Source organism: Podarcis melisellensis (assembly GCF_964234715.1).
Source record: "Podarcis melisellensis genome assembly, chromosome: 4".
Taxonomy (NCBI): domain Eukaryota; kingdom Metazoa; phylum Chordata; class Lepidosauria; order Squamata; family Lacertidae; genus Podarcis; species Podarcis melisellensis.
Genome location: NC_138531.1, coordinates 31,980,201 through 32,005,424, shown reverse-complemented (window position 1 = coordinate 32,005,424; position 25,224 = coordinate 31,980,201). Strand labels below are relative to the sequence as shown.

The window sequence follows — 25,224 nt, the reverse complement described above, 5'->3', positions numbered from 1 at the left end:
TGGTTGTCACCCTTCTGTTCCTCCTCAAGAGCATTTTTAGAAATCTCTCAAGGTTTTCACCTGGCAAATCCAACCCCTCCCCAATTTTCAGTACCTCTAAGTTGCCAAGAATCCTTTAGGTTCCAAAGCAAAGATATTAAACCATCAGACTTGACATCTGCTGAAGCTGAGTGAACTAAGGGAGGCCATAGCTCCTCTGAAGCAGTTCCACATTATGACAGTGTTCGAAGCAAACTTCTCGACATTAGTTTTCGTGCCACACTGAATCTCCCTGCTGCAGAGCAGAACTGGTTGCTTTCTAACACTGAATTCTTGTCCTGCCACAGGTGGGGGGGGTCAGTTCCTGGGAGTGATCATCATGAAGGACGATGTAACTTTGGCCTGTTTGCATTTAAATTGGCTGTGTCTCATCACAACTGTTTAAAATGAAATTGAATTGAAATACTTTATTGTCACTTGTGCAACTTGTATACAGTAAGATTACACGAGCACCCCCCACTCAGCTCTCTTAGTCTTAATTCCCCTCGTTTACTGACGCACACCCACCAAACCCGAAAGTCAGTTGCCCTGTTGTTATCTTTTCATTCAGCAGCCTAACAGCCCACAGATAGAAGCTGTTCTTTACCCTGTTGGTGCGACTAATCATGTCAAACCAGCGTACCACACCATGATGCAATATGAAAGGACACTTTCTATTGTTGACCGGTAGGAGATCACCAAATGTTGATTGACATCGTTCTTCCGCAATACTCTGAGGAGATGGAGTCTCTGTTGGGCTTTCTTAACCACCTGAGTTGCATTTATTTTCCAAGTAAGGTCTTCACTGAGATAAATGAGCACTAGAGCACCCTCCTTCTGCCCCTCTGCCCCTCCTGTGGTTTCCAACGGCTGCTGTTCAGAAGCATTACTGCCTCTACCATGGAAGCAGAACAAAGCTATCATAGCTAGGAAGCATTGATAATTTTATCCTTCATGAATATGGCAGATAAACGACTTTTTAGGATAAAGGAACTTACTGTATTTAGAGATGCCTCCCTTCCCCCCATTATGAAGTTTTCCCTTTGTGGCCAACACAGGGATCTTTAGCACAATCGGTTCATATTTCTCAAGCTAGTGTATTTGCAGACAGACCACTAAACGAAGTGAACTCCAATAGGTACAAACTGTTAACTGGTTAAGTTATATGTGATGCTGAAGGCTTGAAGGAGGGAGGGAGACACTGAGGTCCAGCTAGATGAGTTAAGCTGGGAACACATCTGGGCTAAAATGTGCCTCCTTTATCCACCCCATCCTTGATCTACTGCATATATCCCAAGGACAGCTCCTGGTTGAAGAGGCTCTGGCCAAAGCGTATTCTGGTGGACCTTCCCCCAGCTATGATGGTGAGCCTTCACAGGCTTACACTGCAGCTATGGCATGTGCCTGAGGGTCACCCCTTTAATCTCTCATGATGCCTTAGAGCAGAAGTGCAGAACTTGTGGCCTTCCTCTAGACACTGTTGGACTGCAACACCCATCTTCTCTGACCATTAGCAAGGCTGGTTCGGGCTGATGGGAGCTGGAGTCTTAACAGCATCCGAAGGGCTACAGGTTCCTTGCCCCTGTCTTAGAGCACTGGACCAAAAAATGAATAAAGGCAGGAGGTAGAGCAGGGGTTCGTAGTGAACCCTGTCAGAGTGATGCAGCTCCAACAGCTGTCCACAGATGCCAGGTGTTGATGCCAGCATGTTCTGAATGCACGCAAAACCTGCTTCAATAGAACGATTATTGCGCACAAGCCAGAAAAAGGCAAGTGTCACAATTCCATTGAAATTCCACTTGACAGGATAAAATGGAAAGGTTTGAGAACCAGAGGAAGAACATCTCATCCATACATGCTACTGCAGAGGGCCCATGTGGGGTGCCTTGACCCCATTATGTCAATATCCTTCTCCAGCCCATGCCTATTCAACTAAAATCTCAATCCCTTTCATTTCAGAAGAACTTTCTCTTCCAATATTATTGTGTCTTATCAGCTTCAGAGGTCAAGATACACATTTTCATATGAGATAGGTAGTCTCTCTCTCCCTCCCTCCCTCACATTATGTGGTTGCAGTTTTGTGTATTGTGTTTTCTATTCAAAGAGACTGGGGGGAAATAGAGAGGAGCACAAAATGTAATATATATATATCTACGTTGTGTAGTGCTTGTGTCAGAGAAGCCTCTGACACTGACTGGCATGGAACATTCAGTTACACTGGAAAGCAAAACCGTTTGCAGTCCAAATTCTGTGAGGGGAGGAAAAAATGTCAGCTTGACTGGAACCAATATCTCACACAGGCTGTGGAAATGGAAAGAAATACTAGGAGGTTGGGAAGCTGAGGAATAAAGAGCCCAGGGGGAAGAAGAATGAAGGAAGAGTGCAGAACAGTGTACTGAGGAAGATGAACCTTCAAGAAGGGTAGGTGAATATGAAGCATGAGGAAATGGGCGGGAAATGGAGTCAGGAGGTATTGCGTGCTGCATGGAGAGAGCAAGAGGGGAAAGCTACAAATTTGGGGTGAAGAGGCAAGCTGGCTAAAAGCAATGAAACAACAACAAAAAGCAGTAGCCTGAGGAAACGATGCATGGAATGGTCACACCACAAACCGAAAGCACTTCTATACCACTTAACAGACAATGCTTCCCCCAGAGAATCCTGGGAATCTTAGTTTGTTAAGAGTGCAGGGAACTTTAGGTAAAAAGGTAAAATTACTCCTGACCATATTAGGGCCAGTCACTGACGACTCTGGGGTTGCGGTGCTTATCTCGCTCTATCGGCCGAGGGAGCTGGCATTTGTCTGCAGACAGCTTCCAGGTCATGTGGCCAGCATGACTTAGCCACTTCTGGTGAACCAGAGCAGTGCACGGAAACGCCGTTTACCTTCCCGCCAGAGTGGTACCTATTTATCTACTTGCACTTTGACATGCTTTCGAACTGCAAGGTTGGCAGGAGCAGGGACCGAACAACGGGAGCTCACCCCGTCTCAGGGATTCGAACTGCCGACCTTCTGATCGGCAAGTCCTAGGCTCTGTGGTTTAGACCACAGCGCCACCTGCAGGGAACTTTAGCTGTGTGTAATTCCCAGGATTCTTTGGGGGGGGGAAGCCATGCCTGTTAAAGTGGAATAAGAGTGCTTTCAATGTATGGTATGGAAGTGAACAACAGTAAAGGAACAAATAGCCAGACAATGTCACGTAGAACAAAAATGTCCTCAGCCAATGACAAAACGAAGACAAAGGAGGGCAGGGGTGTAAATTCATAAATTCAAGATCCAAGACCAAGGAAGTGCTATTGTATCAGGGCATGGCTAAAACGGCAATAGAAAAAGAGGGAATATGGAACAAGCCTTGGCACACAGACCTTAATGCAATCTGATTAAAGAACGACCAATCAATTCATCACATGACATCTAGTTGAATCACCTATAAATTATATTTGCATATCAGGGAAACCAAAATTTCTGAAGCAATACTTTCTTTAGTTTTGGATGGTGCAAACACATCATAGCAGGCAGCACCTTAGAAGAGGCATTTCTCCTGTGTGTGAGAAAAAGAAGTAAAAATGCCACTTTTCAAGGTGGTCCTTGTAACTCACTGGTTTTGCTATTGCACCATCAGTGTGCACAGCACTTTACAGAGTGCAGGAAACTGGGTCCCTGCCCTCCAGAGCATGCAAACTAAACTTTAGCACATGGGAAACAACAGGAAAAGAGAGAGAGATGAGCAAATGAGGAAAAACTAAGTGTGTGTGTAGTGCTATCCAATTAATTGGAAGCACCCTTTTATTTAATTGAAAAGGTTTTTTTATTTTTATTTTAAATAAACCACTGGAAAAGTGCAAACCAATTGTACCTGCTCAAAAATAAGCCCCACTGTTTTCAAAGGGACTTGCTGTCAATAAGGTGATATGGGGCTGCAGTCTAAATGTTGCGATCCTCATATATAGGAAAGGATGATCTTCCTCAGGTGGATTGGACTCACAATCTCTCTGGAAAAACTAGGACAGGATGGGACAGGGCAAACACTTCTACCAATAAGAAAAGATAGATTGTGGGTTTTCAGTCACAGCAGATGTGTCTGGCCGCGAGCAATTTCTAGAAATAATGAGCTCCCTTTTTGCAGTCTGTTTACTACACGGTTGTCATAGTTCCCATGTCTCATGGATCACACCAAGAATCCAAGGATCACACAGAGAAAAAAGCATTTTTCCCACTGGCTTGTGAAGAGGAATAGGGAAATCATGAGGAGCTTTTTCTGTGCAGCAGAACTTAAAAGTCAGCAAGTTAGCATGGGTTTGTGCTAACCTTCTGCACCAGCCATTTCCCAGAGAAACTTAGGGTTCCTTGGAATCTTATCAAAAGCTTAAAGATAGCCTGCTGATCATCTTTTAGTTTTACTATAGAGAAGCAAAATGTATGGTTCTTTTGCCTTAAGAGTGTGGCCTCTTCCACACTACAGAAAGAGGAGTGTGCCATTTGCACAAGTGTGGAATATTATCCGGCACACAATTGACAAGGTGTTATGGAGCAGTAGAATACTGCCATACTGATGCGAGGACACTCCTATACATTTCTACTCAGAAGTAAGTTCCATGGAGTTCAGTGGTGTTTACTCCCTGAAGAGTAGATACAGGATTGCAGCCTTAAATGTGAAAACTCCATTGGGAGTTTTGTCTATCATGGGAACATATTTTGCTTTAAATTGCAGACCACAAGGGCCTAAGTGGCATTCATTTCTCACTGGCTCTAGTACAAATTCAGTTCCACAGTTACCACACGGTTGAGAATGATACAATATGTATGTGACTTTGATTTAACCTAGCTTTAATTCCAGGGTGCATGCTAATTCCTATGGAGCAATAATAAAGACAAGAGTGATTTCAAGCATGCATGGGCTGTCTTTTCTTCACACTGAATATCCACAACTAGCCATCAGAATCTGAAATAAGGGCATTGAATTCAGATGGCATGGGTTATGTCCACTAAATTACCGTATACTCAGGTATCCACCAAAATCAATGGACTTAATGTTCATCACAACAAATTCAAGTCCACTGGTTTCAACATTTCTGCTCTGAGAAGATTTAGTCAGTTACAATCCTATGACTTTTAGGCTAGTGTTATGAGTCTGGGAAGCTCTCATTACAGAAATTAGATGTTGGAAAGGCTGGGGTAGATCTGTGAGCTTTCTAAGTTCATACGCTTCACGCATGCATGGAAGAACCATTTTTTTCTGCCTGGATGCAAAGCGTGGAATGTGAACCAGTGTTGTGACTCATTTTCCATCAGGAGAGACCACTATTTCCCATCAGCAACGTGATGGCAAACTCGAACCCAAGCCTGTAATTGTTGTCAACTACTCCCAAACTGTGGCTGAGAGCCTATGCTGAAAAAGAATGTGCACAAAGAGCATGAGAACTGTCCCTGAATCTCCAAGCATCAGTAACACTAAGGAAACGAGACCATAAAGCATCTCAACGTAAGACAAAAATGAAGAGGGTTGTCTTTTTTCCCATATTAACAAAGTGGCTCAAATTAGCAACTTCGGCTGGAGATAGATCATAGTATATGAAAGAAGTGAAGATTACCTGGAACTATGGTTGGCCATTGTGTGGGGAAGCAGAGTGGGGAAGCTTTGGTCAGAAGAGGATTTAGGGCAGCACGACTGGTTCTGCCACACTGGGCGCTGAGCCTAGGGGCACTGCAGGGCATCGGAACCATGACATAGTGAATTGAGCAGAATGGAAGGTGAGAGGTGGAGGTGCCCAATTTTGGCCTCACACAGGGCACTGCTGGAATTTGAGAGGCCAAAGTCTGCCCCTGCTTTGGTCCCCCAGGTGTCGCTTGACTACAACTCCCATCATTCCTGACCACAGGCTATGCTGATGGGAGCTGAGGGTCTAAAAGTATCTGGAAGACCACAAGTTCCCCAACTCTGCTGTGCCTTCTCATTTCTTTTATGCTGCTATCCTCTCTCTAGTCAAAGAGAGAGCATTGCAAAATAGTAACTTTTTTCATTACACGTACAAAAACTATTATTGGGCACTTTTGGAAGCCTGTTCTAAGCACATTTGTGCATTTTTGTTGCCTCCCACTGTCTAGTCAGGAAGAGGGAAGGCTATTTATAGTCACGTCATCTGCTTTTGGAATAAAGGCATGCCCTCCCCCTAAATCTTTAGTTGTATTTCCTAAACCTTAAGTGTGTAATGTGAGAATTCCCAAAGGGTGACAAAGACACATCAACCAGAGACAATCATTCTCAGTCTTCTCTGGCATTCTGTTTACTGTGGAGTCAGGCTGGACATGACAACCCACCTTCAACCCACCTTCACTCCAGGTCACGCCCAAGGGGATGGGGAGAGGGAGGAAGCAAGAAGGAAAATCTGCCCACCTCCTACTCAGTTCAAAGCAGTTCAAAGCTCCCACCTCAGAGCTCCGCTGGCAGCAACCAATTCTGTTCCCCCAAAAACAGGATGGGTACCACAACTGCTGATGTGGGCAGAATCTTCAGTGAACGGCAACGAAGTGAATTGGTGCAACTGCTATTGCCGCGATCCATGTCAGAAAGACAGGTGAAAAGAGTCTTTCCTCAACCAAACATGGTCAATATGACAATTGCGATACCTAGGGTGGAGTCCAGAGCCATTTCTCTGTCTCCTCCTCTCACAACCCTCACCCAAGCCACCGCCATCTTCCTAAGATGTGGGCAGCAAAGAAGGGTGTGGGTAATGCCATCTCAAGGCTGCCACAGACATTTTCCACAGCCTCACTCCTACTTCAAAAACAATGGACCTTTAGATATATACATATTGAAAGGTTTGGCCTTTCGACAGGTGGGGCAACTGTAGAAAGGGCCAGTATATTGCTGGCAAGACTGCCTGGGACGATGCTTAGCTTCTCTTTCATTATGTCCCTGCTGCTTTTTTGTTCCACAGAACTCAATGGAAACCATGGTGAATGGGATTAGCCCTTATTTTGCTTATGTGCTGCTCTTTCATTGGAATAGCACTGCCTTGGCTTTAATTTCTTATACAGTGGTACCTCGGGTTAAGTACTTAATTCATTTCAGAGGTCCGTTCTTAACCTGAAACTGTTCTTAACCTGAAGCACCACTTTAGCTAATGGGGCCTCCCTCTGCCGCGGCGCCACCGGAGCACAATTTTTGTTCTCATCCTGAACAGAGGTACTATTTCTGGGTTAGCGGAGTCTGTAACCTGAAGCATAAGTAACCTGAAGCGTATGTAACCCGAGGTACCACTGTACAATGACAGAATGTAACAAAACAGAACTTGCAGACATGGACATTGGCTATGCTGGCTGGGACTGACATAAGTCCAGCAACATCTGGAAGACCCAAGTTCCCCACCTCTGCATTACATTCTGCATCCAGGGGGGAAATGAAATCCCCATTCCTGAAAAACCATCATTTTACTTTTCCCATGCACTTCTAAAATAGCTATCTGTAAGGTAGAAGGGCAGTGGGTGAAAACGTTGCAGGAAGACATGCATTTTGGGAGAAGTCAACATGGACACCTACAGAAGAAAACACACACATACTCCAAGCAGTTTTGCAAACTCCACAATGTTCTTTGTGCCACACATGTTTCTTAAAAAGACTAAATTCTCCTGCCATCTTGCCATTCATTTTACCTGCCTTAATGCAGGTAGGGCAATCTGACCAGCAGTCCTCAATAGTTCCCCATTTGACCCAGATAGTCTTCTCATCTTGTCTTCCCCTTCCCAGGAAATAATTTGGTTTGTTTTTTGGAGGTTTTTTTCTTGGTTAAGTTTCAATTTAGAGTCAATCGGGCATTTTAAAAGCCTAATTGTCTTGCATTAGGAGGATTTTGGTTGCGGAGTGGGGTCCCAGCTAAAGAAGGAAGGGTTAACCCTTCCAACTCCATCCACTGCAACCTTCCCACCTTCCCATCAGAACTGCCTCTGCCTGAATTCTGTTCTCAGCAAAACTTTACAGTGAATCTTTATGCAAAAGGGAACCAGTGTCAACCAAAAAGTAACACGAGAGAGGCATCCTTAGGAAAGAGTCCGTTTCAGCGGCTCATGCACAATTAGCAAGAGAATCAGTTTAGCCTGGAATGTTCTCCAAAGCAAATGGGAGGCTAGAAGCAAGCCCCATTCCAGGCTAAGCTCTGAGAGAAGGGAGGGGTGGCGATGGAGCGACCCGCTTCCCGGTGCAACATAGGAGGCCGAGGAAGAGCGGGGCTCTGCATGACAAGCCCAGTGCCTGGCGCATTAAGATTACAGAGAGAGACTAAGAGTAAGACCGGCTAAAAGGAAAAGCAGCTCTAGGCTTTTGCTATCCTGTTAAGGTCTTTACAGGGATCAAAATGTCAGGCAATTGGCTTGTTCCGCGCACATTTCTGGCCACCTTCAAGGGATGGGCTTAGATGCTCTCCTTGCCTGGAGGAGGACTCGGTATAGTTGGAGAGACTTGCCCCAAATGTTTACTTTCTAAAAATTTTTAAAAGCACCACGGAATCACAGAAGCCCTTCTACGCTATGCCAGCCCTTTGCACGTGTTCAACGGCACCGTTTTCTTCCAGATGTCTCAAATCTGAGCTCTAGCACTGAAAATAAAGAAGGATTCAGGGGTGTTCTGTATCCTACTCGGTTCGTATAATAATAGTTATGCTGCGAACTACAAGGGGTTCCTCTCTTTGAAATCAAAAAGCACAGGCGGGTCTTTGATGCCCCCAGTCTATTACCCTGTAGCTTTTGGGATTTCCGACACACACACACCGCTTTTTGCAATACAGCCGAGCCCCTCAATTTAACGCCTTCCACCAGCAAGCAGGGAAGTCCCGTTTCCCTTGCGCTCATGCACCGTCGCGGCTACTTTGCAGAAAAGTTACCAAGTTTCCTACCTGCTCTTTCTTGGTGTGCGCAGACTGCGGGGACATGGCCACTTCGAAACGAGGAAGGAAGAGGAGAAACAAAACCAAAGTGGGGAAAGCGCGAGATTAATAATACTAATATTAAAAATATCCAAGGGCAGCCTTCAAGCTCTCCCTAAGGGAGCGCGTCCGGTCAGATCCATCCCGAGGGGCGCTTTCCCACGCTGGTCCTATGAAGGCAGCTCCGAGTCCTTTTCTGCGACCTGAGTCTTTTTTAAACAGGACCGCTTCACTTCGCTTCTCTGGAAACTCACAGCCTTGCTGGCGCCCGTTTCCCGGAACAGTGGCGATTCTGACCGGCTTCCCTCTTTAGCTCTGGTCACTGGGCGCACGGGGGTTGGGTCCGCGCGCTGTTTCAGCACCAGCAGCGTTGGACAGCTCCAAGCGGGAGGCAGGGAACCGACGCGTTGCGCGTGCGTTTTGCTTTATTGTGGCGGCGGCGGCGGGCGCAACAGCCTCTTCAGTCTGCGCTCTCCTTCCTGCCACCAAGCGCGCCTTCCTCCCTCTCTCCCTTTGCGCCTTAATCTGCCCCGGCAGGGCAGCACGCCGGCCAACGAGCCCGCCCAGACCTTCTGCGCTCATTGAGTCCGAGGACGCCTTCCTCCTTCAGACAGCAAAACTCCATCTCTCCCCAAGCTTTTGGAGGGCGGAGATGAAGCTTTCGGTGATATTTGGGTAAGGGGGGAATTCGCAGCGTCTGTTTTCAACCAATGGCTTCGTTAAACCAGCTTCTGAATTTTTGCCCCTGCAAAAAAAAATCTACCTAGTCTGTTCCCACCACCAGTTTACTGCTGGCCGCTCTGAAGAATATGGAGAAGCAAAACTTTCTTTTGCCACTGAAAATACTCTCAACAGGGAGTTGCAAGGACTCCTGGTTCCCTATCATGATGCTAGCTTTGCAAACTTGTTTTGTTTGGGGCTTTTTGCTTGCACAGTGTTCATGCATTTTTAGGGGTACACTTTAAAACTGCTGCTCCCGACCTGGTGACCTCCAGCTGTTTCACATCCAATTCCCAGCAGACGCAGCCCAGCCAGCAAGGCCAATGCCCAAAATGATGGGAGTTGTGTTCCAAAATATCCAGAGGGTTAGGAAAGGGATCTTTAGAACATCTTAGTGCGCACCTGAGGGACCTGGGTGGAGGAGGAGGAGTTTTGGATTTGATATCCCGCTTTATCACTACCCGAAGGAGTCTCAAAGCGGCTAACATTCTCCTTTCCCTTCCTCCCCCACAACAAACACTCTGCCAGTCAGAAGGCTGGCGGTTCGAATCCCCACGATGGGGTGAGCTCCCGTTGCTTGGCCCAGCTCCTGCCAACCTAGCAGTTCGAAAGCACGTCAAAGTGCAAGTAGATAAATAGGTACCACTCTGGCAGGAAGGTAAACGGCGTTTCTGTGCACTGCTCTGGTTCACCAGAAGCGGCTAAGTCATGCTGGCCACATGACCTGGAAGCTGTCTGCGGACAAACGCCAGCTCCCTTGGCCGATAGAGCGAGATAGAGCGGGAAGGTAAACGGTGTTTCCATGCACTGCTCTGGTTCGCCAGAAGCGGCTTAGTCATGCTGGCCACATGACCTGGAAGCTGTATGCCGGTTCCCTCGGCCGATAAAGCAAGATGTGCGCCGCAACCCCAGAGTCATCCACGACTGGACCTAATGGTCAGGGGTCCCTTTACCTTTACCTTTAGTGTGCACCTGAGGAAAGTGATGTGTGAAATGACCTTATTCTGGTGCCTGTATGGTTTCAGCTTATCTGAAGGGGTTCTAGGAGTGAGAGACATTGAGTCCACCATTTCTTGAAGCACAATTTTAAAAAGGCCAGTTTCAAAAAGGGAGGGACATGTGTTTAAGATTTTTGTATTTATGCCATTCTTTTCAATGCTCCCAGGAATGATTGTTTTACTTCTTGTACCAAGTCAGGCCTATAAAGACTCCTACTAGGCCTCTAAAGATTCTCTGTCATGGATGCTTTAGCTGAGATTCCTGCATTGCAGGGGTTGGAATAGATGACCTTTGGGGTCCCTTCCAATTCTACGATTCTATGATTCTAGTATACTCGTGCTGGTCTTTCATTGGGGAAGGATTATCATGGTGGGGGTACTTAAGAACTTTCCTCTGGCCCATGCATCACCCTGTAACTGTTGGGATACTGCCAGGGAGACAAAGGCCATCACTGCCTCCACGCCGACTCCGGACTCCGGACGTCCATCGATCCCCCATAGACGTGCAGTATCAGCAATTAGTGACACGAAGCCTCAGAAATAGATTGCCACATTCTTAGGCTGGTGCACACTCTATCAGCAGAATTCACACAGCGAAAGTTACACAGCAGGAGAGCATATTTACAAGTTTATTCAGCGTTGGTCAGAACAAAGAAAAACATGACCGCCTGCTAGTGTGTTCAGGCACAGAGAGAGAGAACGAAAGCAATAGCAAACATAAACATCCTGTGAACAGGAAATACGCAGACTCTGTGACTCACAAGCCTGCTCCCTTTTAAGGTGGAACGGAAATATCCTAACAGTAACTACCATGTGGCAACTGAAGTAGGCGACTTCTTTTTCAGAGTGAAAGAAGAGAAGAAGGAAAATTCTCTATCAGATACGGTTTTAATATTGCCACTAACATTGTTATATTTATGGGCAGGCAAAGGTCCATCTAGTTTAGCATCCTGTTCTCACAGTATTTCAACCAGATGCCTACTGGAAGCCCAGCAGCAAAACCTGAGCACAAGAGCACTTATACTTCCCAGCAACAGGCATTCAGATACTTCTTTGGCTATCACTCGTAGCCAAGCAAGATTGTCTTCCATAAACACGGTTTTAACAATGAGTCCGTAAGTGACTGTGGAGGCCAATTCTGGATCCACACGTCCTTCCACAGTGGGGACATTGGTTTCTGGGTGGGAGGTGATCACTGTGTGGATTTGCCAAGCGTGCCTTCCTCTTAGCACGTTTCTCCCTTTCGTCATGAGTGCAAGTGTCTTCAAAGCCCATGACACCTTTGGTAAAGGCTGTTCTCCAATTGGGGTGCTCGCAAGCAAGTGTTTCCCAATTGTTGGCATTTATACTACATTTTTTAAAAAATTGCCTTGAGACAGTCTTTAAACCTCACTGCCTCTGACAGTGGAGATAAAATATAGCCATCAGAGATGGTAGCCTTATCCTCCACAAATTTGTCTAATCCTCTTTTAAAACCATCCAAGTTGGCGGCTGTAACTATATCTTGTGCGAGCAAATTCCTTGGTTTTCTTTGTGCTGTGTGAATAAGTACTTTTTTTTTCCTGGTCTGAATCTTCCAACATTCAGCTTCATTGGATCCGGCTCAGCTGTTGCTCTGTGGAGAGTGAGTCACAATTCAAAAAAACACACACACACACACACAACGTATTGCTTGCTGCCAGAACATATAATAAGCCCAAACTCCTTAACCTCTTTGTACGCTGGAATTGCAGCTTCACCTTTAAGGGGGTTTACTTACTATTTGAGGGTACCTTTACTTCTCTCCACAGGTACACAAACTCTAGTGATTGCAGGCTAGGCAATAACCCATTACTGACATCAGTTCCTCCCTCTTCAAATTAAAAAGGAGGGGGAGCTAGAAAGGCATTAGAGGTAAAGACACCGTACTGGTAAGATATTTCTGGCCAGGAGGACAGCAGTTGTTGTTCTAAATCCCAGCATGATCTGTGTCATGCCTTTAGTGTTCATTCTCCTGCAGCTGGGGCACAGAACTGCTGCTGGATATTTACAGGTATTTAAAACCTTTAAAGATATACCTGCAAAGGGCATAATATGGGGTGTGGGTGGCGCTGTGGGTTAAACCACAGATCCTAGGGCTTGCTGATCAGAAGGTCGGCAGTTCGAATCCCCGCAACAGGTTGAACTCCGGTCCCTGCTCCTGCCAACCTAGCAGTTCAAAAGCACATCAAAGTGCAAGTAGATAAATAGGTACCGCTCCAGCGGGAAGGTAAACAGTGTTTCCGTGCACTGCTCTGGTTCACCGGAAGCGGCTTAGTCATACTGGCCACATGACCTGGAAGCTGTACGCCGGTTCCCTCGGCCAATAAAGCGAGATGAGCGCCACAACCCCAGAGTCGTCCGCAGCTGGACCTAATGGTCAGGGGTCCCTTTACCTTTTAAAAGGGTATAATATTGTGCTGCCATTGAGGATGCAATCTGCAGTAGCAATGTGCGTGACAAACCAGGGATGTTCCTGGAGTTCAGCAATCGGATGCAGAATTTACCAGCCATCTCTTCCTCTTACACCATTGTTTTTAAAGGCACAATGGAATACAAGTATTTCCAGATCTTTCCTGTTCTCCATGCTTAAGCCATCAAGAAGTGTTTGTCTTTCTGTGAATTAAGCCATATCCATCGCGGTTTTGTGCGGCTTTCAGTTTGCTTTTCTAAATAGCTACCCATATCCCAACTTAGCACTTTAGCCTCGAGTCAGCTTCCAACACAAAACCAAGAAAATACCATGAGATCCAGCCATCTTAACTTCCTTTCCTGACCAATAAAAACAAGTGCGAAGATCCAAGGATATTTAGGTTCTGCATTATAGTTCCCAGGACCGCTAGAAAGCCAGTCCTGCAATTCAAATTGGCTGGCAGAGTCATCACAATCTAGCAGCTAAAGTGATGGGTTTGAATCATAGAACTGTAGAACTGGAAGGGACCACTAGGGTCATCTAGTCCAACCCCAGCAATACAGGAATCTTTTGTCCAATGTGAGGCTTCAACCCCTGACCCTCATATTAAAAGTCTCACGCTCTCCCAATTGAGCTATCCCTCTCACATGTTCTGGAGGATCCAAGTACAGATTCTTCTGGCTTCACTGTTGACGCATTGGACAAACATTAACATTTATGGTAACACTCACCTGCTTAGATGTTGGTGGGTTCCTAGTCCCATCAGTCCCGGCCAGCATGGCCAATGGGCAGTGAATATGGGAGTTGTAGTCCTCCAAAATCTGCTGATCAGAGATACTCCATCCCTGTCTTAGATGTATCTAAGATGTGAACCCTCAACAGCATAACAGAAAGACTGATTCTATCATTGCCCTCACCTTCAGTTAGAGTTGCTTCAATTCAACATGTATACAGTTCAGTATTTAGCCCGTAGATGTTTCTTAGCCTGCAATCAATCACATACTTAGGAAATGCACATTGGGGGATCATGTATGGTTGTGGCTTCCTGCAGTGTGTTTCTGCTGTGTACTTTGTGCAAAAATACCTCCCATGTAAAATTGTAGAATTGTAGAATTGGAAGGGACTCTGAGTGTAATCTAGTCCAACCCACTGCAATGGAGGAATCTCAGCTAAAGCATCCATGACAGGTGGCCACCCAACCTCTGCTTAAAAACCTCCAAGGAAGGAGAGTCCACAACCTTCCGAAGGAGTCCATTCCACTGTCAAACAGCTCTTACTGCCAGAAAGTTCTTCTTGATCTTTAGTCGGAATCTCCTTTCTTGTAACTTGAAGCCATTGGTTCTTGTCCTACCCTCCAGAACAGGAGAAAACAAGCTTGTCCCTCTCTTCCACCTGACAGCCCTTGAGATATTTGAAGATGGCTATCATATCTCCTCTCAGTCTTCTCTTTTCCAAGCTGAACATACCCAGCTCCTTCAGCCGCTCCTCATAAGGCTTGGTTTCCAGACACCATATACAACCACCTCACATATCATAGAGTAGAATTGTGCCCATGTATGTATGTATGTATGTATGTATAAATAAATAAATACGTCAGATCTTTCCCTTCTACTGCCAGGTACAAAGCATTCCTCAGAGTTGCCTGCTCCGTACTTTCAGTAAATAATAATAATAATAATAATAATAATAATAATAATAATAATAATAATTTATTTATATCCCGCCCTCCCCAGCCGAAGCCGGGCTCAGAGCGGCTAACAACAGTTAGGTAGTATAGGTTGCAGATGAAAATATGCATGAGATCCAACAGTACTTTGGACATTATATTATGAAGAAATTGCCGTGTTACTGAGGAAGTAGAAACCAAGGGGAAAGTAGCCTTAAGGCTCAGCGATGTTTAACTAGACCTTAGCCAGACACTCTGTGCCTGATTCGTTGACCCCGCTCCAATCTGTGATGGTCACCACTTGAAAATCAAATCTGGAAGTGCTATTTCTGTTTCCAATAGATGATTCATGCCTTTATATTCAAACTCATTCTAATTAATGCTCAAGACTGAATAAAATTACCATAGCATATGAGTGTCTGAAAAATGATATTATATAGTTTGGTAGCCATTTTAACATTTGCTCCATATTATAAATTGATGCGGCATTCTGGCATCTGACAAACCACCACTACCAGGTTTTTAAAACAATTTCTGAAAAATTGAATTAAACACTATTTCTTTTATTAAAAAAATACAAAAGCAGGCCACTTTTCCTACTGAAGGGTCTAGAAAAAAGGACTCTCCTGATTGCAACACTATCTTCTCCATTAATGCAGAGAATATTTGAAATGTTTTAAAATTAGCTATCATTTCTTTATTGCACTCCTGGTTCTGAACTCAAGAGCTCCAAAACTCAGTTTCTCTAAGTCCGTTAGTTTTAGAAAATGCCTCTTCCAATCCTTTCCCCAGCCCAGTCCATTAGACTAATGATACAGAAATGATCTTGTATCTGTTTTCTTAGGTAAATCAAAGCCATAATTGGTGATAATTCCTTATCCCCTAAATTGATTGTTTTGCTTTTTAATTACCGGTACATAAAATGTATATACCTCTGGGTTGTAGAAAGACGAAACAAAACAAAACTTCTCAACATGGCTTGGGAAGATTTTCTTATTGTCTGGTTGGCTGACTGGAATTTTTAACACATAGCCTTCAATCCTGAATGTAATTTACTAGGGAGTAAGCCCCACAGAACAGAATGGGACCTGATTTTCAGTAAACATATATTGGATTGCAGAGCAAACTGTGTACTTGGACCATCTAAATTAAATTTGATTGGATTTACCAAGTTACACTTGGGACTACGTAAATCTGCCCTCTGTTTGTCAATACTACTAGAACCTTGAAAGATAATATCCATGTAACAATCAATAAAACTCAATGATTCGATTTCTTCTGAAGCCGTGAAGGGCATCCCTGTCCGAGTCAAAATAGACCATGACAGTTTTAACTGTATTAAGTGAGAAATTCAATTTACCATTAGAAGGAGCTATAAGGCACTTTCTTGACTGCATAGATCAAGGAGGTTGGTCATAGCTAGAGATGAGAAAAGGGCAAATGATCACAAGCTGAATAAATGATTTCTTCTGTCCCTGGATTTTTTGGAATAGCTTTTGTATCAAGCTGCTATTACAGTAAGAATGCCCTGGATACCATGAGCATCCAAAGTAAGGGTGCTTCTTGATGACACACATAAACACAACCCACAACCCCCACAGTCTTGGTTAATCCTTGTCCACCTAGGGATGGTGGATAAATTAAATTCAGTTCAATTTTAAAGGCGAACCTATGCTAGAGGAAGGTATCAGGGGCAGGTCAGTAATAACTCACATGGCCTCAGCAAAGTCAACTCCTTATTCAAAGAAACAAACAGCTTAGGAGACCTAGTGAGCCCAGCAGCTCCTCCCAGTAGATCTTGCTCCAACGAGGCAGTTGTGAAGACTGAAGGTCCCCACCTCTCCACAGTTTCCTAAGCCACCCCCTTAGAGAGCCAGTGTGGTGTAGTGGTTAAGAGCGGTAGACTCGTAATCTGGTGAACTGGGTTCGTGTCCCCACTCCTCCACATGCAGCTGCTGGATGACCTTAGGCTAGTTACACTTCTTTGAAGTCTCTCAGCCCCACTCACCTCACAGAGTGTTTGTTGTGGGGGAGGACGGGAAAGGAGAATATTAGCTGCTTTGAGACTCCTTCGGGTAGTGATAAAGCGGGATATCAAATCCAAACTCTTTTTCTCCTCCTCCTCCTCCAGGTCCTTCCCAAGCAATCTGGTCTGTCTTTGCTCTTCCCTCTTTATACCTCTTTGTCTTCTGGGAGACCACAGGGGAGTGGAACTGGGCACCCCAAGAGGGGAAGACTCACTGGCTTCTTCAACCTCTTTACCTCTTGGTGCCCCTTCTCTCCAGCCTCCACTTCTGCCTCTGAGTCTGGACTGCTCTCCACCACAGCTCCTTCCTGCTCACTAAGCCCTGTTACCGCTTCAGCTTCCAACACCTCCTCCTCCCAGTCTGCTCCCTCTTCTCCCTCTGACCACTCATCACCGTCCCACCACCAACCCCCTAACTCTGAGCCTTCTTCCCTTGGGGGCTTCCCAGCTGGTACCTCCCACTACTCCTCTGCTTCCAGACAGTCCATGACACCAGCTCTTTTCTTGCACAATTGGATGTCTCCGTGTACCATGCACCAAATTGCAGCCGGCAAGATCTACCGGGACATGTTGCTGTGCTGACTAGAGTTTGCTGCATTTCCTGGAATAAAGAATTAGCTTCACTGACTGCATGTGATTTATTGCCAACTTGCTCCTGACTCCTGCTCCTGTCTACTGAATGAACTGCAACAGCAAAAAATGCAAACTATTTCATATACAGTTTGTGGAAGGACCTCTACGCGGCTATGCACCGTTGCTCTACAAAGCTGTTAATGTTCAATGAATAGACTTACACCAAAGGTAAATTTTGTACCATGCTTATAATAAAGCGTGGGCCATTGATATAAATGCAAGGCGGCAGCAGAGGAAATAGGCATAAAAATACGTTGATTGCAATGGCTTGAGTTAACTATCTAACTTAGCACAATCCTCCCTCCATAATGTAGGAGGACAGGGCACCTACTTGATAAACGGGTGCATAGTTAAAGATAAAAAGAAAGTAGCTTGTAGGCTGATGAATGCAGCTAAGCAGATTAACATAAATATATTACTTGAATAGATCATCAGATCCAATACATCTGAGCTGATGTAGTTGGATTCAGTTTAAGCATATAATTACACAGCACAGCCCCAAGGGATTATAAAACAGATTGTTATAACTTGTAGGGGCAGGAGGAATAATGACAAGTGCTCCTTGCCGCAGAATAAATATGCTGGTATTCTGTTGCATCAATTACCTTTCAAGGGAAGTACGCCACCCATGAAATTCTGGGAGAAATGCTCTGTGGACAGAGAAACATTTGACTTTGTTATTAATAACAAAAAAAGCACTCTCTAGTGATTCATGGTTCCTTTCCTATATTTCTTACTCAATAATGTATTCACATATTGGTTTGAGAACCTTTATTTGCAACCCAGAATTCCATGTAATTCTCAGGCCCTTCCAGGTAAGCTGCAGCGATGCTCCTGGCAGGTGGTGTGTGTGTGTGTGTGTGTGTGTGTGTTCCACACACACAGTATTCGAATGAGCAGGAAGGAATAAAGCTGCACATTGTATGCAGTCCCTGGATCAGCCCATCATAATAGTCCCTGGATGAGGAAGTGTGACTTTTCATTGGCTACTTCCCCGGTATAGCACTACTGGTCAGTTTTTGATGGATCTTTTTGCTGCTGCTGCTGCTGCTGCAATCCTAATTTCTTGGGGAGCATGGAATGGTTCGTCCTCATTTTGGTGAGGTATTCTCTGTTATGAGGTGTCTCTCCTATCTTTTAATTTCAAATGTTATTCTCTGAAATTTTAGTTGTAGCAACAGCAGTCACTGGAAACTGCTTGGCAAAATGAAAAAAAAATACATTTTGCAACTGCACTGTGCTGAGTTTCTATATGCTCCCTATTTTTTTGCATTTATTTTAGCATTTGCCATCGTGTACACACCTCACCAGACTCCTTGGCTGCAGACTTAAGTCTCTTGACTCAAGGCTCAAACCTGTCTCTCACAAACAAAAGCTGCTCACCTGCACTTGGATTAGCTTTCACATTCCAGCAAATGCTTCCTTGTTGATCTTTAGGGCTGCCTTGTTTATTAAGGGGGTGGAGCAAGACTGGGGCAAGTTTGCAGGGGGTAGAAATTCCATAAATACTAGACCACTTGGAAGATACTATCTGGAAGGTCCCACAGCATCCTAGGAAAATGCCTGGTCTAAGTATTTTGTCTCTCTAGCCCAATATTCTCTACTTTGGGCTCTCCAGGGTCTCAGGCAGAGAACTTTCACATCAATTGCTTCCTGATCCTGAAGATCTTGGGCATATGCTCTGCCACTGACCAAAGGTCCTCTCTCCGAAAAGTTCTTAACGGGAGACCCCAATAAATGGCTTCTATCTCCATTGCATCTTTTATAATTGCTCCAGTTGCAGAAGGCTCTTCTGCAGCATCGCTCTGCCAGTGATGTAACCATGCTCAGCAAACATAAATAAGACACCATTGGCAGAGCAATGCTGCAGAAAAGCCTTCTGCAACTGGAGCAATTATAAAAGATGCAAGAGAGATGGAATATCTCCCAAAACCACAAAAGGTGGTCTCCTATAGACTGAAGGAGCTACTAAGCATCGGAAAAGAATCACAACGGTGTAACAATTTGGTAGAGAAAATTGGATAGAACGGTGGATCTAATTGAAACAGCAGGACCTTAATACCTGAACTGGCATTCAGCCAGGGCACTGAGGTTAATCCCACCACATCATGAGTGTCATGGGATCGTTAATGACTGCAGGGCTGTCAAGAAGTTGGCATTACCTACGCGTCCAACAGACAGCTGCTGCCCCAACAGCCATGTCTGCTAATGCCACACTAGAACATGTTGCACTGAGAAGAGTGCCTGCTACTGGCTACTTCAGATGCATCTTGGTTCTACATTCTGATGATGCGCAACTTTAATTATTAATTATCAGCATTATTATTAATGCCAAAATAGGCTTCGAAGCAGTTTACAACAAGCAGAAATCCATCCCAGTTGGTGGGCAGAGTTCCAAGGAAGCAAAGATGTGGCTGCCATTTTTACATTGGGTCTGTATTTTGGAGGTTCAGTGTTCCTTGCCCTCTCCCAGCAGCAGTGGCTGGTGCCCATTGGGAACTGTAGGAGAGAAGGCAGGGAGACTAGCAACAGGTGCAGCCAAAGCCATTGATAGGAAAAGCCACCTCCTCGCCGTTTGTATGCAATATGGCAGGCAGATGAGGCTGCTTGGGCATTTTCTCTAATGGACCAGCGTACACTGCCTCCCAGGCTGTGCATCGTTCTATAGGATATAGCAGCTGTTCTGCTGATATAGCAGCTGAAATAAGAATAAAAATGGGGTCCCTTCAAGGGGTTCAGCTTCTTAGGGAAGGCTGGACCTTCGGAAAGGCTCAAACAGGTCAGGAAATAAACAGAGACCAGACCAGGATGTACGAAAGCCAAGCGGCTATAAGCCTGATCTTTATTGAATACAGGACTGTTGGCAACAGGGTTCCCACTCGCGTAACAGGCAACCGAGAGAGAACCCCAAACAAAATAATCTCTGGACATTTATACATTTCGGTTATAATACAGGACAATAGAACAGACATTATCATACGTTTGCGGAGAGGGGATTACAGCAGATAAGCAGGGTATCCGAAGGGAGGGGGAAGGTTGCGATAACGTATGTCATTGTTGTGCTTAGGTGTACATAAAGGGTTTGGGGCTGGTTCCTGTTCTTGATTGTTCCGCTAATGACGGTGTTTTTCCTTTATCTACAGGCACCACGGAACTGCCCTGAGTGGGCTAAGTGAAGAGGTCATCTGACAGGATTTCCACGAGGAATATATTTGACAGGATTAGGGGGGGGGCTGCGTTTGCATGTATATCAGTGACTTGACTCGTGAGCCTTTATTTATCCTAATAAAACCCTTTTGTCTGAGACAGATGAGTTTATGTAAATATTTGAAGGGAACCAGCATTGCAACACATAGCCAAACACATAGATACTGTACATGACGTAAGGAAATATTGAGGACATAGAGATACATTTTACATACATTTTATGGGAGGCGTAGATCGTATATTTATTAGGGATACTTATGTAGATATACAGAAGTCATTTATGTATAATCATAAGGTAAAGGCTACTGGTTTTCCCAGTAGTGATGTATGGAAGTGAGAGTTGGACCATAAAGAAGGCTGATCGCCGAAGAATTGATGCTTTTCAATTATGGTGTTGGAGGAGACTCTTGAGAGTCCCATGGACTGCAAGAAGATCAAATCTATTCATTCTTAAGGAAATCAGCCCTGAGTGCTCACTGGAAGGACAGATCCTGAAGCTGAGGCTCCAATACTTTGGCCATCTCATGAGAAGAGAAGACTCCCTGGAAGAGACCCTGATGTTGGGAAAGATGGAGGGCACAAGGAGAAGGGGACAACAGAGGATGAGATGGTTGGACAATGTTCTCGAAGCTACCAGCATGAGTTTGACCAAACTGCAGGAAGCAGTGGAAGACAGGAGTGCCTGGTGTGCTTTGCTCCATGGGGTCATGAAGAGTCGGACACAACTAAACAACTAAACAACAAAGATCTTTTAGCCATCTGTACAAGCAACAGCAATGGTGCAACTCTATCCACAAGCTGAACAATACCAACTTTCCAGCTTTTTTTGACAGCTTACATTAATTTAGGAGTAGGTCTGAACAGATAGTCAACCGCTAAGGTCAGCCAAAAAAAGGTTACGATTTCTCTTTCAGCATTAATAGGCCATCTCAGTGCTTTTTTAAAAAATCATATTTGTCCAGACTAAACAACAATAAGGTAAAGGCACATATAGTGGGAAAAGTAGGAGAGCCTCAGAGGCATGAGGGGGTTCATAACTTTTACTCTCCCCCCTTGACCAAGTGAGTGACGTTTATTCTTATAACTCAGCAAACTGTCTTCCCTTTGGCATAGCCAGTGTTTAGGATTGCTTTGCCCAAGTGCATGCAATTACTTCCTCAAAGACATTTGCCACAGCAGTAACATGCAGGACAAAGAACTGCAATTTGCCACGGAAGGAGCACACCATGAGGAGCTCTGTGTGACATTAAGGAAAGTTAATTGAGAGGCACACTTTGCACTTAGTTCTCGCTCTGGGAAGAAATGAAAAGCTATAATTGCTGAACTCCTCGGGCCCTTTGTGAAGGACTATAGAATTAGGCATCAGGTGGCTTCCAGATAAGACCGGCTGGGACAAACAGAAAGTATCGTGAAAAGATTAAAACAAAATGTAATAGCAAACATGGTTTGTGTGGGCAGAAAGAGAAATGACTCCTAATTAAATGAATCATTTCTTTGGAAATGCCATAACACAGAAAAAACTATTCACAGTCCTCAGAAATTAAGCCCATTGACATGAATAGCAGCTGTTGCACAATAACACAACTCTCCCATTCATTTCAAAAATGAGAGAAATATCTCAATGGCTCATCCCTCCCTCCTTGTGAACTCCATGGGACTTGCTTCAGAGTGATGGCATGTGGATTAGCCTCTCACCTGTGTCTTTGAGTGGTTCACCTAAGGATGCAGTGAAGAGAGTCAATATGCCTCTCATGCAGAAGAGCAGCTGAAATTTCAGCCAATTATTATTTTTTTGCCTGCAGTGTGCCAGGCAAAATGTAACCAGACATTATTCAATCAAGGTGTGCGAATGAACAAGAGAACTTATTTTCAGATTATAAAAATGGTAAACCATGCAGATTTGTAGAGTTCTGATAAGGAGCGTTGTAGACCCCACCTCAAAGGGGCCAGAAACTAAGGGCAGAGTAGAGCAGAGTGGGGGGGATTAAATTCAGTTTGCATTTAAGGGCAAACCTACCAAAATCACACATTGATTTTGGAACCCTAAATGAATGCAAGGACAGCCATCCTGTGAAATTTAACCAGGCAGGCCATTTGTCTAATACAGGAGGACTTTTCTTCATTTTAAACTGAATCTCTCCAAAATTCTAACCAATTTTGACAACCCAATCAACACTAAAATTATAGAATATCTAACAGATGTGACAACCCAGTCCTAATCATTTAAGATGGGTTGCACCACCACTGAGGTCAGAGGTGGGGAATCTATGGTCCTCCAGATGCTGTTGGACTACAATTCCCATCAGCCCTAGTCAGCATGGTCAATGATCAGGGATGATGGGAGTTGGAGTCCAAAAATATAGAGAGGACCACCCCATTATATATGTGTGTGTGTGTGTGTGTGTGTGTGTGTGTGTGTGTGTGTGTGTGTATGCTACATAGCAATACAGCTGAGGAGCCCCATTGAAGCCAATAGGCCAACCCAATTAGCTGGGCCAAACCTGCACAGATTCAAAGTCCAGTGCTTCTCTTTAGCACTGCCACATTTTAGACAATGCAGTGGCAGTTTGGAGACTTCCTTTGACTCTTTCAACTTTGGGCATCAATTTTATCCCTGTTTTCCTCACTTTTATTCAGGCAGTGCATGCCCTGCTTAAGCCTCTCCCTCCCTCCCTCTCCTATTTTAAGATTAGCAGCCTGCCATGAGATTGCCACTAATCTGTCTGATGCCTTTTGGAATGTCAAATGAGGGGTGGCAGTGCAGCTTCCACTAAAGACAGAGAGAGACTTCACAGTCTCTAGCGCTGTCCGTATTTTACACAGACAATCTATGGGAATCTATGGGAAACAGGCCTTTTGACAGTCAAAAAATCTGAAACCTGCATGGCGAAGCTTGGAAGCAGTAACTGCGATATTGAGAACAGGGAAATCAGAGCACAAAACTTAACCCAGATTGTCTCATGGGGGATCAGTTAATCCCTACTGTATTTCTTCACGGCACACAGAAAGGAGACCAGCAGCATCACTAAAACATTTCGAGAATAAAGTTAGTACATACCTGTACATTATGATGAAACTGAGTTGTCCATGCCTGGCTTGGACAACACTCTTGAGTTCACGATGGACACAAACATGAAGCTTGTTAGGTCTCAGGTACTTAACAATTTTCCATTTCAAACTGGTCAAAGCTGCTCAGGATCTGGTTCCGTTTTCCCAGAGTGGAGCACAGTGTTACTCAGGGAATGGCTGTCACCAAAAACCCTGTGCTGTGTTCTTCCCCTGACATATGACAATACATAACTTTTTGTCAAGGGCATAATATTTTTTCGGAGGTTGCGTGCCACCCCCAATCTCTGCTGAGCACTAGCAAGATTCCTGGGGGTTCCAGTAACTCACCCATTGGTTGTGTTTCTGTTGGGAAAATTGAGGAACAGTCGAGGCTAGTGTTGTCAAAAAATAGGTTTTACTTTACACCTGAAGTCTTCAAGGGAGACGGTGCAGAACATTATGCCCTAACGGTGTCTCTCATCATCCCTGGCAGAGCTTTAGCAGGTTCAAAGCCGCAATCATGGCTCTCACTCTCTTACTGCAGCCTCCTTCAGTTAGAGCCAAGATGGCTCTGCCTACTTCCTCCTTCTTGTTCCCAGAACACTTTTAAGCTTTCAAAAGGGACACATTTTCCTGTGACACCACGTCCCCCTCAATCACCTTGGCAACCTTCCAAATCTCTTTTCTTTGTCCACTCCTTTGAGGGGGCGGGGAGGAAGGATAGCTTTTTTGTATTGCCAATGGCCTTCATTTTGTATTGCCAATGGTTCCCCATTGTTTATCAACAGCTCTGCACTCAGGCTGGTTTGCATAAGCTAACCTAGGAATTTCTTCTCTGGCACAGTTCTGCAATTTGTATTTTTCCATCATATCCCAAATATTATCTAAATGCTGCCATTTATTAATTTCATCAATAGATTCTGGTACCCCAGATAACAGGGACGCAGGTGGCACTGTGGTCTAAACTACTGAGCCTCTTGGGCTTGCCAATCGGAAGGTTGGCGGTTCAATCCCCACGACGGGGTGAGCTCTCGTTGCTCAGTCCCTGCTCCTACCAACCTAGCAGTCCAAAAGCATGCCAATGCAAGTAGATAAATAGGTACCACTGCAGCAGGAAGGTAAACAGAGTTTCTGTGCACTCTGGTTTCCATCATGGTGTCCCGTTGCACCAGAAGCGGTTTAGGCATGCTGGCCACATGACCCGGAAAGCTGTCTGTGGACAAGCACTGGCTCCCTCAGCCTGAAAGCGAGATGATCGCCCAAATCCATAGTTGCCTTTGGCTGGACTTAACCTTCCAGGGGTCCTTTACCTACCCCAGATGATCTATGAAAATATCATTGGGACTCTCCCCAATCCTGCCCTGATATAACTGGCATGTTGGTTTTTTAGGAAATACACATGATCCAGCTGTAGTTAGGTTGTGCTGACTGGAGATCAATATCACCCACAAGGGGCATATGGGGCAGATTCTCACTTCAAAGTAATTGCTGAATGCAATTCTGAATGGAGAAGATATGCAACAGAACCAGTGTGGTGGCTAGAGTGTTAAGAGTTAACTGG

The 25,224-nt window shown here is 44.9% G+C and overlaps 1 protein-coding gene across 2 annotated transcripts in view; it reads right to left on the bottom strand.

The window, feature by feature from the left end:
- The window catches only part of CNGA3 (cyclic nucleotide gated channel subunit alpha 3), a 36,787-nt gene extending 27,364 nt beyond the window's left edge, over window positions 1–9,423 (bottom strand). For both annotated transcript variants that reach the window (XM_081907577.1, XM_081907578.1), the window contains exon 1: window positions 8,905–9,423. The gene's annotated coding sequence lies outside the window, so the exon portion shown is untranslated. The remainder of the gene's footprint in view (window positions 1–8,904) is intronic.
- Between the last annotated feature and the right edge of the window lie 15,801 nt (window positions 9,424–25,224).